This window comes from Solanum stenotomum, chromosome 1 (genome assembly GCF_019186545.1).
Source record: "Solanum stenotomum isolate F172 chromosome 1, ASM1918654v1, whole genome shotgun sequence".
Classification (NCBI taxonomy): domain Eukaryota; kingdom Viridiplantae; phylum Streptophyta; class Magnoliopsida; order Solanales; family Solanaceae; genus Solanum; species Solanum stenotomum.
The window spans coordinates 79,672,535-79,687,522 of record NC_064282.1 but is presented as its reverse complement, the minus strand read 5'-3'; positions in this window follow the sequence as shown (position 1 = coordinate 79,687,522).

Genomic DNA, 14,988 nt, shown 5'->3' with positions numbered 1-14,988 from the left:
TTGTGCCTAACTCAACCCAAAAAACTAGCTCGTGAGCGGAGGATTGTCCAAATTCATATAAGTAGATCACCAATCAATTCCCCAACCAATGTGAGGTCTAGCCCGCTCTAACAAAACACATAAGCTTTCTAGTTCTCTAGTTGAACGTGGAATCGAGGAAAAAACATTCGAACTTCAAGTGGCTGAGATTGTTCGTATATAAATTCACTCTATAGAAGGCTAGACGCTGCTAAATATTTACTATAATGTGGTGATCAACCATTTAAAGCAGAAGAGGGTAAATAATGAAATGCCAAAATAAGGAATATACAATTTGTAAAGGTAAAGATGAGTAGGAAAAATAATATTAAAAAAAATATGGTGAGTCGTTCATTTCTTAGAAGTCAAAGAAACAAACAACCATTTCAAGAAGCTCAGCAGAGTTAGAATAGAGGAGTGTGGCTTCCACTGTGTCTGAAATACAATGAATTGCTGGGTTGTACAAAGAGCGAAAATCGCGATTTGAAATTGGCTGCTAGGGCTTGTGCGAAAATCTGCACTTTCTTACTTTTCTCTCTATATGGCTGCTCTCAATCTCTTGTGATTCTTTTCAAATAAGACCTAAAAGTAAGTCTTACATATGCACCATAATATTGGGATTATGGGCAAAAGTGGACTAGTCAAATTTGGACTTTTATTTATCCACATAGGAAGGGAAAAAGGCCCAAAACCCAACAATTCTCCCCGTACTGTCTATGTGGAGGAAACCGCCACCTCGGCGATCATGCAACATTCTTCAAACTTCCCTCTTGGCAAAGATTTAGTCATCATGTCGGAACCATTATCATTGGTATGGATCTTTTCAAGTTCAAGCAACTTAGAATCCAACACATCTCAAATTCAATGATACCTCACATCAATGTGTTTAGACCGACCATGAAATGTAGAATTCTTGCCAAGATGAATAGCACTTTGACTGTCACAATAAAGCACATACCTCTCTTGAGCACAATTAAGTTCCCCTAAAAATCTCTACAACCAGATCAAATCTTTGCAAGCTTCAACAACTGCAATAAGCTCAGCCTCTGTAGTAGGTAAAGCAACACATTTTTGCAGCCTAGATTGCCAAGACACAGCTCCCCTGCAAAAGTAATCAAGTATCCTGAAGTAGACTTACGAGTATCAACATCACCGGCCATGTCTGAATCAGTATAACCACAAAGAATAGGCTTACCTGTACCAAAACACAAACTCAGACTAGAATTGCCACAAAGATATCTCATAATCCACTTTACAACGTTCCAATGCTCTCTTCCTGGATTAGAAAGAAAATGGCTAACAATACCAACAACATGAGCAATATCTAGTCTTGTACACACCATTGCATACATCAAACTACCAATAGCTGAAGCCTAGGAAACTTTCTTCATATCTTCCTTCTCACCATCACAGGAAGGACATTGTCTAGTACTCAATTTGAAGTGCATAACTAGAGGTGTACTGACAACCTTAGCTTTGTCCATGTAAATCTACGAAGTAATTTCTGAATGTACTTCTCTTGTGACAACCACAATTTCTTGGCATCTCACGGACAATTTGCATGCCAAAAATCTTCCTTGTTGATCCCAAGTCTTTCATAGCAAAAGACTTATTCAACTCTTGCTTCAAATCTTTAATCCTGCAAGTATTATGACCAATAACAAGCATGTCATCAACATAAAGAAAAACGATAATAAAGTCACCATCAGAGAATTTTTGCACAAAAACACAATGGTCTGAAGAAGTCTTCTTGAAGTCTTGCTGACTCATAAAATAACCAAATTTCCTGTACCATTGCCTTAGAGCTTATTTTAAACCATACAAGCTCTTCTTCAAATTCCAAACATAATTATCTTTTCCCTTGACTTCAAAGCCTTCCGGCTGCTCCATATAAATTTCTTCATCCAAGTCACCATGCAGAAAAGTAGTTTAAACATCCACCTGTTCAACCTCCAAGTCAAGACTTGCAAGCAAGCCTAGAACCACACAGATGGATGCCATTTTCACAACTGGAGAGAATATCTCATCAAAATCAATTCCCTTTTTCTGGTTAAAACCCTTCACAAGTAATCAAGCCTTGTACCGTGGAACTGGGTTACCATCTTCATGTTTCACCTTGTAAAACCCACATGTTCTTCAAAGCTTTTCGATCTTTTGGTAACATAACCAAATCAAAGGTATGATTATCATGTAGAGACTTCAGTTTTTCTTCCATAACATCAAACAACATTTCTTTTTCTTCACTTTCCATGGCCTCATCAAGACTCCCTGGTTTTCCCCAGTGAGTCAAGAGTACATACTCATTGGGAGAATAACGAGATGAATGTATTTTCTCTCTAGTAGATCTTCTGAGAGAACTCTTTGGAGCATCAATAATAGTTGGTTGTTGACCAACCACATCATCTTGGAGCATCAACGACATACTGTTTATTCTGAATATGATCACCATCTTCGATATCAACTTGATTTTCATCATTTTGAAGATTTTCATTGGGTGGAATAGACAAAGGAACTGGATCAACATCAACTAGGCTCTCACTGTTCTGAGAATCAACTTTCTCAACTTTGTCAAGATCTTCAATTCTTTGGTCTTAAAAGAACACAACATCAGTGCTTCTAACAAGTTTCTTTTCAACTAGATCAAAGAAACAATTGCCAAACTCATCTTGACCATAACCATCAAAGATGGGGGCCTTCACGACCCGTCATAGGCAACACAACCCGTGATTCAGGTCATGAAGAATCTTCACTGTGAACGATTGTCCTAATAGATCATTGAAGGTACCACGGCCCGTCTAACGATCCGTTGTCCTTGACCAATGTGCTAGGAAAGAACCCCTTCTATGAACTCTTTTTGACGACACCAATGGCGGCCTGTTAACCTCCCCACATGACGTCTATGCCTGCGTGGGAAGGATTCATGCGAGGCAGGTCTGGGGTAGTTACCACGACGCCCTTCACAGACCGTGGTCCCCTTCACGGCCCATCAGGACTTCGTGGAGGGTTCCATGGTCCATTTTTAGCCTATGGGTTTTCCCACTACCCCCTTTTATCCCTACTCAAATCCAAGGTGTTACAAACATAGAGAAGACTGAAAGGAAGAAAATTACTTTAGATGCAAAGAAATGTGCCAAGAAATACCCAAAATCGCCTTAGATCGAGATATTAATGATACAGGTTCTTTTGAGGAAGAAAGACAGAAAAATGGGAATCTAATCTCAGTGATTTTTGCAAAAGAGGACATTTGTTTGCTTAAGCGGCCAAATGTTCTCTTAAGCAAACTCCGCCTAAAGAAGCGCCCTTCGCTTAAGCAGCCACGACCTTCGAAAAGGCCAAGGGTGTGTCATTTAAGCGATCCCCGCCCCTCTGATGTCCTTCGCTTAAACGGCCTATTTGTCACTTAGGAGGACTTTGCATAAACAATCAAGAGTTTGCTTAAGCCATCACTCCCGGCACCAGCAAACACAGAAAAAAGCCTTAGTGTTCAAAACTTCGAACAAGGCCTCAAAATTCATTCAGAGTTCAAACGATGCGAACCAAAAGTACGAACCACTTTGAAACGACATTCCGGACTAAACGGAATCAAAGAAACAGCCATTCGAGATCGTCTCATCGAAATGTTGACCAAAGTCAACACTTTGACAAAGAAGCTACGAAAAAACTCCAAAAAGCTAAAAACTTACCCCGATACCCTCGGGAATCAAACCAAAGGTTGTTCTAGAGAAAACACGGTATTCTAGAGCTAACTGCACTAAGAGAATTTAATTCAGAGGATGTTTGCGAAGAGAGTCGCCCCAATTTCCGTTTTGAGCAAAACCAAAAGCCAAAACGCTTAATCACACCAGCTCTAGAAGAAAGCATGAAAACTCAAACCAATCATTAGACTAGACAAAAATGGCCCTTCTGGAGCTGAAATAATTCCTATCCGACATCAAAATATCAAAATATTAACTAAAGTCAACTCTCCCAGACATAAAGCTTCCAAAACTGAAAACTCGCGCCAAACTCAACTGAACACCTCAAGGAGCGTGCCATTAAACCCAACACCACACACAAGTTATACTGGAGCTACGGGAAGGGAGAAAATAATAAAAGCACATTTAAAAGACAGAAATAACCCTGAGGGTCATTATAGATTACTTCATTATTATGTGCATTGAGTATGCATTGCATTATGAAATGTTTTTTTGAACATGTTTAAGCTTGGAATTGATGTCCCTCCTTGATATTGTGCATTTGATGAAGTTGCATTCATGTTGGGTGTTTAGTTCTCTTCCCCTTCCCTCCTTATGTTCCCTTGCGTATCATTCGAGGATGAATGTTCCCAAGGGGAAGATATTTTAACACCTCAAAAATTAGGATAGAAAGAAAAGAAGTTCTTTTGGGTTATAGGTTGTGCTTAAAGGTCCCATCTATGAACAATAAAAGCTTCTATGGGCCGTAGATGGAAACCATAGGAAGAGGGAAAATAATTTTCTAAATTGAAGTCCAGTACCCCTTTTTTATGGTTCACCAAGATGGCCAGTCAGCCCATGTGCGAGCCGTATATAGGTCTCGTAGGTAGGTCTCCCAGACTTAATGATATTTTAAAGGGAGAAGTTAGTTTCTATGGTTGGTGTCTACGAACCGTAGGAAGAAATATGAGTCGTAGACAAGATTTGTCAAAAGTTGTCCAAAACAATGGGTTCTGAACTTTTCTACGGTTGACCATTATAGTTCGTAGAAATACATATGGACCGTAGCTCCAAACTATAGAGAGGGTTCGATAGTTATCTTTCAATGGCTTTAATGTGTTTTCCTAATGTTTTAAACCAATATTATGGCATTTTGTCTACTACACTAAGCCCTATAAAAGCTTTTAAGTCTTAAAGCTACCCATTTCAATCCCATTCTCCTATTTCCCCACAACTTAGCCAAATTCATCCTCCCCACATTCTCTCAACCTAAGCAAGCAAGAAGAAGAGGATGAAAGTCTTAAAGTGAACCCTTGGCCTGACTTACTTACTCATTGGAAGACTTTAAGCATTAAGAAAAGGATTCAAATGCTAAATAACTCAACTATCTCAAACTAAACTCATAATGTCTTAAAATAAACATTTAACTTAGCCAAAGTGGCAACCCAAATCTGAACATAAGCCAATAACAAGATATATAATGACAAATGAACTAGTGACTATCTATCTATGAAACCTCTAAAACAACTGAGATGGATGTCGGGACAAGATCCACGACATCCTAATGAACTAAAGGTACTAAAAGCAATAAAAAGAGAGCCTCCGAAAGCAAGAAGGCTCACCACAAGACTCTAAGTGCTCAACTGGATCAACGGTCCACTGTATGTTGATCCTGGTTACCTGTGTCTGCATCATAAGAAGATGCAGGCCAAATGGCATCAGTACATTGAATGTACAAGTATGCGAGGGGAATTCTAAAACAAGACATAAGCTTGAAAGGAACTGAGAAACTTACCTGGCTCAACTCAACTCAACTTAACTGAACTCATTTCAATATAAAGTAGTATAAAACAAATGCAATATAAAGAAAATTTGTTTAAAACATTGATGTCAACTCTGTGTGTATGCAAAGATACAATATAACTCTGAAGTGAATGTAAAAATACAATTAAACTGTGTATATAAGAATACAATTACTTCTGTGGGAGTTTCTCTAACCGACAACGATGATACATCATTTTGCCTCACGTTGTCAGGGCCGTCCTATACCTTGCCAAAGGTATAGAACCTGAACTACTAAGTGGACTAGTCTATGCTTAAAAGCACTAAGGAATCATCTAAAAAGTATGACCCTTTTCTACCCATAATGGCTACGTGGTTTATGGGGGCTGTGAGTTGTTTGAACTCTCCCCCATATTTGTGCTCAATACTACTCCCAAGATATGATACTAGCTCTTATGTTTAAAAACATACTTCTTTCTGTGATTTGAGATAATTTCTCAAAAACTTAGCTCAAAGGCTATCTTGGAAATAAAAGTTTCCTTTGTTGCTTAATTTAGAAAACAATTACTCTTTTTTGAAAGCTAGCTCAAAGGCTTTTTGGAAATCAAGGTTTCCTTTTCTTGTTTAAATGTGAAAACATTTCAACTCTTTGGGAATACATAGTCCCCATATACTTTTGAAGAAATGAACTTCAATCTTTACTCTTTACTCAACTTGAACTTTAAGTCTTGAAACAAAGTTAAAATATTTGGAAAAGACTTTTGGAAAACTTTAAGAACTCTTCTTGACTTGACTCTTACTTATCTTGACTTTGATCTTAACTTTCCTTGAATTGGATTATGGATTCAAGGTTCATGATATCATGTTTATGGATGATTTCATGATGTTTATACGTACCTTAGAGTGTTGGAATCAACTATAAAACATAGGTATGTTGCTAAGGAATTAGTACGAAAAGATGGGGAAGAAATGGGAAGAACTGGCGTCCCTATGAGAGGTGCGGAGCACCAGAAGGGAAACTTTAGAATCTGAGGTGGAGCGCACTGGTTGGCGCGGCGCCCCAGGGCCCAAACTTTAGAGTTCCCTTCTTGGGGCACTGAGAGGGGCGACGCCCTAGGCCCCTCCCCAGGTGCACTCTGACTTTTCTCCTTAGTTTTTCAACTCTAAACCCCCTATTTCAACTTAGTTCTTTCCCCCAAACACTTAGGATTGATTAACACTTCAATATATACAAGATCAACTTGAAATCACACCCAAAAACATGAATCAAACTCAAGAAAACTTCAGCAACTCAACCCACAAGAATTCAAACGAATTTCATCAAGAACTCAAAGGATTTACTTTCAAATCTAATATACTTCGCTGAATTGAATCATGATTGGCGTGTAGGTTAACTAACGCAATGCTATATGATCTCACATACCTCGGAGGGATCACCCCTTAACGAAATCCAGAAGCGATTCTTGCTCCTTCTCCTCTTTTCTCTTTTTCTTTTCGCCTTTCTCTAAACCCTAACTTAGTTTTCAAAAATGTAAACTGAATCCTATCAGTTTAGACCCCTAAGTAATTAACAAAAATGAATTAAAATAATAGGGTAAGGAAAAAACTAAACTACCCTTCAAAAATTCGGTTTTGACTTTCCTTATTTGAACAACCCAACTTCCAATGGGCATATCTCACTCATACAAACTCGAAATCACGCAAACTCGGCGGCGTTGGAAATATTATTCCAAGATATTTCCTACAATATCTTGAAACACACCGAACTCATCCTGAACTAGGAGTTATGGTCATTTGAAGTTGACCAAAAACTCAAAATTAAAAGTACTTAACCAAATTTTCCAGATTTTCATTCTTTCAAAAAATGGCTCTTTCTAATTCTAGTTCTTTCTAGTTACGGGGTGTTACAATATCTCTCCCTTAGGAACATTCGTCCTCAGATGAGCTTACTCTTAGTAGGGTAAGGGTGTAACATCAAACATGCAGTTTAAACACCCAACAAGCAAAGCAAACACAACATACTAACTTATAAATTAAAGAGTACTAAGAAGAGAATTAGTACCTTAATTTGAAACTTCTCCAGACTCAAAGAGATGTGGATATCTCTTCTTCATATCCTCCTCAACTTTCCAAGTAGATTCCTCAACAAATTGGTTCCTCCAAAGGACTTTGACTGATGCTACTTCCATAGTCCTCAACTTGCGAACTTGGCGATCTAGAATCTGGACCGGAATCTCTTCATAAGATAAGCTATCCTTCGACATGGAGATGTGAAATACTGGATGAACGTGGAGATGTGAAATACTGGATGAACCGCGGCTAACTCTTGTGGTAGTTCAACTTGTAAGCTACATTACCAACCCCTTGGATATTTTTTAAGGGACAATATACCAGGGACTAAGCTTCCCCTTCTTGCCAAATCTCATAACACCTTTCATGGGTGAAACTTTCAAGTATACCCAATCATCTACTTCAAACTCTAACTCCATTCTCCTAACATCGGTGTAGGATTTCTGACGACTCTGCCCCATTTTCAACCTCTCTTGAATCACTATCACCTTCTCCATAGCTTGATGAACTAAATCTGGTCCTATCAACCCTGCTTCACCAACTTCAAACCATCCAATAGGAGATCTGCATCTTCTCCCATAAAGAGCTTAGTAAGGAGCCATTTGGATGCTAGAGTGGTAACTATTGTTGTAAGCAAATTCAATAAAAGGTAGGTGATCATCCCAATTACTTTTGAAATCAATCACACAATCCCTTAACATATCCTCTAAGGTTTAAATAGTGCATTCAGATTACCCATCTGTCTGAGGGTGAAAGGCAGTACATAAGTTCACCTTTGAACCTAAGCCTTTTTGGAATAAATTCTGAAATTGTGCAGTAAATTGTGCACCTCTGTCTGAAATAATGGCGATCAAAACCCCATGAAGTCTTACCACTTCTTAAAGATACAACTTAGCATAATCTTCTACTGAATGGGTAGTCTTTACCGACAAAAAGTGGGTTGATTTTATCATTTTATCGACATTCACCAAAATAGAATCATGTTACCTACGAGACCTTGGTAAACATGTGATGAAATCCATATTAATCATCTCCCACTTCCATTTCGAAAGTTCTATATTCTGAGCCATACCACAGGGTCTTTGGTGCTCTACTTTAACTTGTTGGCAATTCGGACACTTAGCAACAAACTCTGCAATGCCCTTCTTCATACTACTCCGCCAATAAACTTCTCTCAAATCGCGATACATCTTTATGGAACCAGGATGGATGGAATATCCAGAGCTATGAGCTTCCTCCATGATCCTCTCTTGGAGTTCATCCACCCTTGGTATACACAATCTACCTTGATAACTCAATACGCCATCTCCCCCTTGTTCAAAGGCCAATACTTTTTGCTTATGAAAATTTGACTTCAATTCAAACAAAATTGGGTCTTGATCCTACTTCTCTTTTTCTTATGAAACTAATGATTATTCAGCCCCATTCATCACCACTCCTCCTCCTTCTGTGGAATCTATTAGTCGAACACCTAAGCGTGCAAGTCTGTGCACATCCTTTACTAGTTATTTCTTATCTTCCTCAAAGTGGGATGTATTACCCATGGACAACCTGCTCAAGGCATCAACAACAACATTAGCCTTACCTAGGTGTTAAATAATACTCATGTCATAATCCTTGAGTAATTCTAACCACCTCTTTTGTCTGAGATTAATCTCTTTTTGAGTAAGCACATACTGAAGACTTTTGTGATCGGTGAACACATCCACATGAACACCATAAAGATAATGACGCCATATTTTCAAAGCAAAAACAACGACATCTAATTCTAGATCATGGGTTGCGTAGTTCCTCCCATGAACTTTCAACTGTCTGGAGGCATAAGCTATCACCTTACCATTCTGCATTAACACACAACCCAAACCAACTCTAGACGCATCACAATAGACCACAAAACCTTACGTACCTTCTGGTAGGGTTAACATTAGGGCAGTAGTCAACCTCTTTTTCAATTCCTGAAAGTTTTTCTCACAAGCTTCAGACCATTGAAACTTAAGTGTCTTCTGAGTTAACTTGGTCAAAGGGGATGAAATAGATGAGAACCCCTCTACGAACCTTCTATAATAGCCAGCCAAACCCAAGAAATCCTAATAGCAGTTGGAGATGTGGGTCTAGGCCAATTCTGCACTGCCTCTATTTTTTGAGTATCAACTTTAATTCCCTCTCCAAACATAATGTAACCTAAGAATGCCACAGACTCAAGCCAAAACTCATATTTCGAGAATTTAGCAAAGAACTCTCTATATTTTAGAGTCTGGAGAACTATTCTGAGATGACTGTCAAGATCTTTTTCATTCCTCGAATAGATTAGTATGTCATCAATAAAGACGATAACAAATATATCTAAATAATGTTTGAATACCCTATTTATAAGGTCCATGAATACTGCAGGAGTATTGGTCAAACCAAAAGAAATAACTAGGAACTCATAGTGACCATAACGAGTTCTGAAAGCTGTCTTTGGAATATCACATTCCCTTAATCTTAACTGATGGTAGCAAGATCTGAGATCTATCTTAGAGAAACAGGTGGCACCCTGAAGTTGGTTCAAAAGATCATCAACCCTTGGGAGAGGATATTTGTTCTTGATGGTAACCTTGTTCAACTGACGGTAATCTATACACATCCTAAGGGAACCATCCTTCTTCCTCACAAACAAGATCGGAGTGCCCCAAGGTGAGACATTTGGTCGAATTAAGCCCTTATCAAGGAGGTCTTTCAATTGTTCTTTAAGCTATTTCAACTATGATGGAGCCATTCTATATGGAGGAATAGATATAGGACGAGTATCTAGGAGAACATCTATACCGAAGTCTATCTATACCGAAGTCTATCTCTCTCTCAGGAGGGACTCCGGAAAGATCATCTGGAAAGACTTCTGGAAACTCCTTTACTACTGAAACTGACTGATAGAATGTATCTCAATTCTAGAGTCATTAACTCGGACTAAGTGATAAACACACCCCTTAGAAATTAACTTTTTTGCCTTAAGGTACGAAATGAAACGACCTTTAGGCACTGCTGAACTACTTTTCCACTTTAAGACTGGCTCATTTGCAAACTGAAACCTGACAACTCGAGTTCTACAATCAACTGAGGCATAACAAGCATGAAGCCAGTCCATACCAAGAATGACATCAAAATCTACCATGTCTAACTCAACTAAATCAGCCGTGGTACTCTTGTGATTGACGAAAATGGGACAATCATGATAGACTCTCTCTGCAAGAATAAATTCACCAACAGGTGTAGAAACACTGAAGGGCTTACTAAGTTGCTCAGGAAGAACACTAAAATTCATTGCAACATACGGAGTTACAAAGGATAAAATCGCTCCTGGATCTAGCAAAGCATAAACATTAAAGTTAAAGACTTGGATCATACCAGTGACAACATCTGGCGAATCCTCTTTGCTCTTGGCGACGAGTGATAGCATATACCCGGTTTGCTCCTCCGCCAGTATCGGAAGTAGCCCCTCTAGGTGCAGCTCTGTCTGGTGGAGCAACTGAACAAGACTGGGCTCTATTTCCCCCATTACCACTACCCTGCTTGTTCTTTGGACACTCTCACATGAAGTGACCGTTCTGACCACACTTAAAGCAACCAGTGGAGCCATCACGACACGTCCCTGAGTGGTTTCTACCACACTTAGCATATGCAGGAGGCTTACTACCCCCTTGAGCCATACTACCCTGAGAATAGGCAGGCTTGGCTTTGAAATTCTGACTATTGTACTCACTCTTATTCTTTGGTGCAGGTGCACTAGAAGATGATGGAGCAGGCCCCTTCTATTTCTGTTGAAAGGATGACCGGTTGGCATTATTCTTCTACTGCCCGAACTTATTCCCTGTCTTAGCTCTCTTATTCTTGAACTCTTCTCTATCCCACAACTTCTCTTCCTTAACCTGCTGCACATAAACCATCAATCTTGTGATATCCACGTCACCTATTAGCATTGCAACCTTACCTTTCTTACTCGACATACGAGACATTCCATCAACAAACAAACTCATTCTGCTACTCATGTCAGCAACCATCTCTGGAGCATACCGGGAAAGTTGTGTGAACCTCAAACTATACTCATGAACACTCAAAGAATACTGCTTAAGTGTGAGGAACTCTCGTACCTTAGCCTCTTTCAGTTGTCGGGGAAAGAAATGCCCCAAGAAGACCTCCTCAAAACAAGCCCAACTTGCAGGTGGTGCATCCTCAGCTCGATCCTTCTTCTATTGATCGGACCAAATTCTAGTGACACCCTTCATTTGGTATGCAACTAGTTCCACCCTCTTAGTATTAGAAACATGCATGATTTCAAAAACTTTCTGAAGTTCTTCCACAAAATTCTCTAGATCCTCAGTAACACTAGAATCTGTGAAGTTTGGAGGATTCGTCCTTAAGAACCCGCGGATCCTAGAAGTGTCAGCTACTTTATGTTGATTCCCTCTTTGTTGCCCAGCTTGATTGGTCACAGCTTGGCTCAACATCCGGATAGCCTCACGGAACTCAACATTGGTGACCTCTCTTTGGGGTTGCACGTCTAGTGCATTAGTACCCTTTGTTCCTGTGGTTCAACATTTCTCCTAGCCGGACGACCTCTGACAGCTCTTCGTGAAGGCATGATCTAAAAGACACGCGCAATCACGAGTTAGAAGGAACTTTTTATAGATCAAACTCTAACGCATGAAATGAGTGTGAAAGAAGTGAGAAAATTTACTAAGTGTTGCAGCCTCCAAATTATAGATGTGGCGCGCTTCACACCGATAACTAGGACTCTACAAACATGACTTCATAGATTCCCTAGGACTCTTGAACTCTATGCTCTGATACCAAGTTTGTCATGCCCCGAACCTACACCCTAGACGGGACTGGCACTCGAGAAGCATTGCTTGCCCCAAGCAAACCCTTGGTCTGACTTACTTACTCAGCGGAAGACTTTAAGCATTAAGAAAGGGATTCAAATGCTAAAAAACTCAACTTTCTAAAAGTAAACTCATAATGCTTTAAAATTAACATTTAACTTACCAAAGTGGGAACCTAAATCTTAACATAAGCCAATAACAGTTCTCCCTCTAGTGACTATGTGGAGGAAACCGCCACCTCGACGATTATGCAACTTTCTTCAATCTTCCCTCTTGGCAAAACTTTAGTCATCATGTCGGAACCATAATCATTAGTATGGATCTTTTCAAGTTCAAGCAACTTAGAATCCAACACATCTCGAATCCAATGATACCTTACATCAATGTGTTTAGACCGACCATGAAATGTAGAATTTTTGTGAAGATGAATAGCACTTTGATTGTCACAATAAAGCGCATACCTCTCTTGAGAACAACCAAGCTCCCCCAAAAATCTCTTCATCCAGATCAACTCTTTACAAGCTTCAACAATTGCAATAAGCTCAGCCTCTATAGTAGATAAAGCAACACATTTTTGCAACCTAGATTGCCAAGACACAGCTCCCCTGCAAAAGTAATCAAGTATCCTGAAGTAGACTTACGAGTATCAACATCACCGGCCATGTCTGAATTAGTATAACCACAAACAATAGGCTTCCCAGTACCAAAACACAAACTCAGACCAGAAGTGCCACAAAAATATCTCATAATCCACTTTACAACATTCCAATGCTCTCTTCCCGGATTAGAAAGAAAACTGCTAACTATACCAACAACATGAGCAATATCTAGTCTTGTACAGACCATTGCATATATCAAACTACAAACAACAGAAGTATAAGGAACTTTCTTCATATCTTCCTTCTCACCATCACATGAAGGACACTGTCTAGTACTCAATTTGATGCTTATCCTGACCAACGACACTAACCTACGGTATGAGTGTCTACGATCGTCGATAGTATAGTAACCCAATTAAAGGTTGGGGTCGTCTCCCAAAGGAGTGGTTTTGAGAATTGATAGAAAAATAAAATTAAGCTCTGACTAGTCGTAGCTAAAGACATTAACGATTAAAAACATACTAAATTAAAGGGGGCGACACAAAAGTGTCAAATATCGATCTAGGGGTCTTGTCACAAGTAGTAAAAATAGCAAAAAATAACAAGAAAATGAAGCATGGGGAAATGTTCTTGGGGTTTGACCGTAATACAAGTTGAGATAAATCGTTGGGTACATGCTTTCAATAGAAAATTTGCAATATAATAGTGACTAGGCTAGGCTTTAGATGGAAATAAGTTTCCTCTCGAGCAACTTACCTTGTTTCAAATGGGTTCCTCTCGGACACCCATTTTGCCGCATGAAGATTAGCCTACGCCTTACCCCACTCACTCTCTCGAGTTGAGTGTTAGGATATGGGACTAGGGCTCACCCTCTCGAGCTAAACCTCATATCGTCCCACTCCTTAGGCCATTTGTCTAGTGGTCTTGGTTTCGCGACCTCCCTCTCGGGCAAGCCGAAAACACATGGACGGTTTTGTATTTGCAACTACAAACCAATTAAATTAAACCACAACCACTAGGTGAAATCACCATTAAAATATATCTACCCTATCAGCAAACAAGACCCAACAACAATATCAACACATATTTGCTAAATCACACCCTAAGAATGGGGTTTTTAGCCACACATCAAGAAATAACAAAATACACCTAAAATGATACTAAAATAAAATGGGTATAAGAAATTAAACCTTGATTTAGGCAAAGGAAGAAGAATGGAGAAGACCCACTTCCAACTTGGGGAAGATAAAATCCTTCTCTTTTCAAGTCTCCCACAAAACCCTCTCCAAACTTGAGAGAAAATACCTTAAAACATACTATTCTATTCTGAAAAGAATAATAATGGTTCGAAACTTCTAAAATTAATAAAGAGTTCAGTATTTATAGCCATCAAAATTAGTGCAGGTGGATAGTTCGGCGAAGTTAGTCGATGCCGCCGAATGACTCGGCGACTCACCTTTCTTCTGTTTTATCGCAGTTTCATGATTGCCTTCAACATCTTCACGTTCTGGACCATTGGGCAGTATAGTACTACTTTGCGGAACTATTTGGTGAAACGCCGACTGCTTTTTTCATTGCCTTTTTGATCCTCTTCCTTCATGGCATCACATAGTGGAACAAAGGGCGGAGTCTGTCCTTTTGGCGAATCACCAAAGGTTCTTGGCGATGCTCATGCTTCAGCTTCTTCGTTCTTTTCAACTTTTTTGTTCTTTTTTGCGCCTAAGTGTCCATGCTTCCACTAAAACTTCAAATACTTGAAACTTAAGAGCTTTCATCAGATATTGAGACAAAATAAGTATTCGAGGACACTATTTCTATCCAAAATAAAGCCCCAAATGAGTTCAATTTGTGGACTCATCAACACCCCAACTTAAACTTTTGCTTGTCCTCAAGCAAACTCAAGTTCAGCCAATCAAAAAGGGTGTCTTGAACAGTGCTACACAAGACTTAATCATGAGTGCACACAACAAGACTCAATTTACTTTT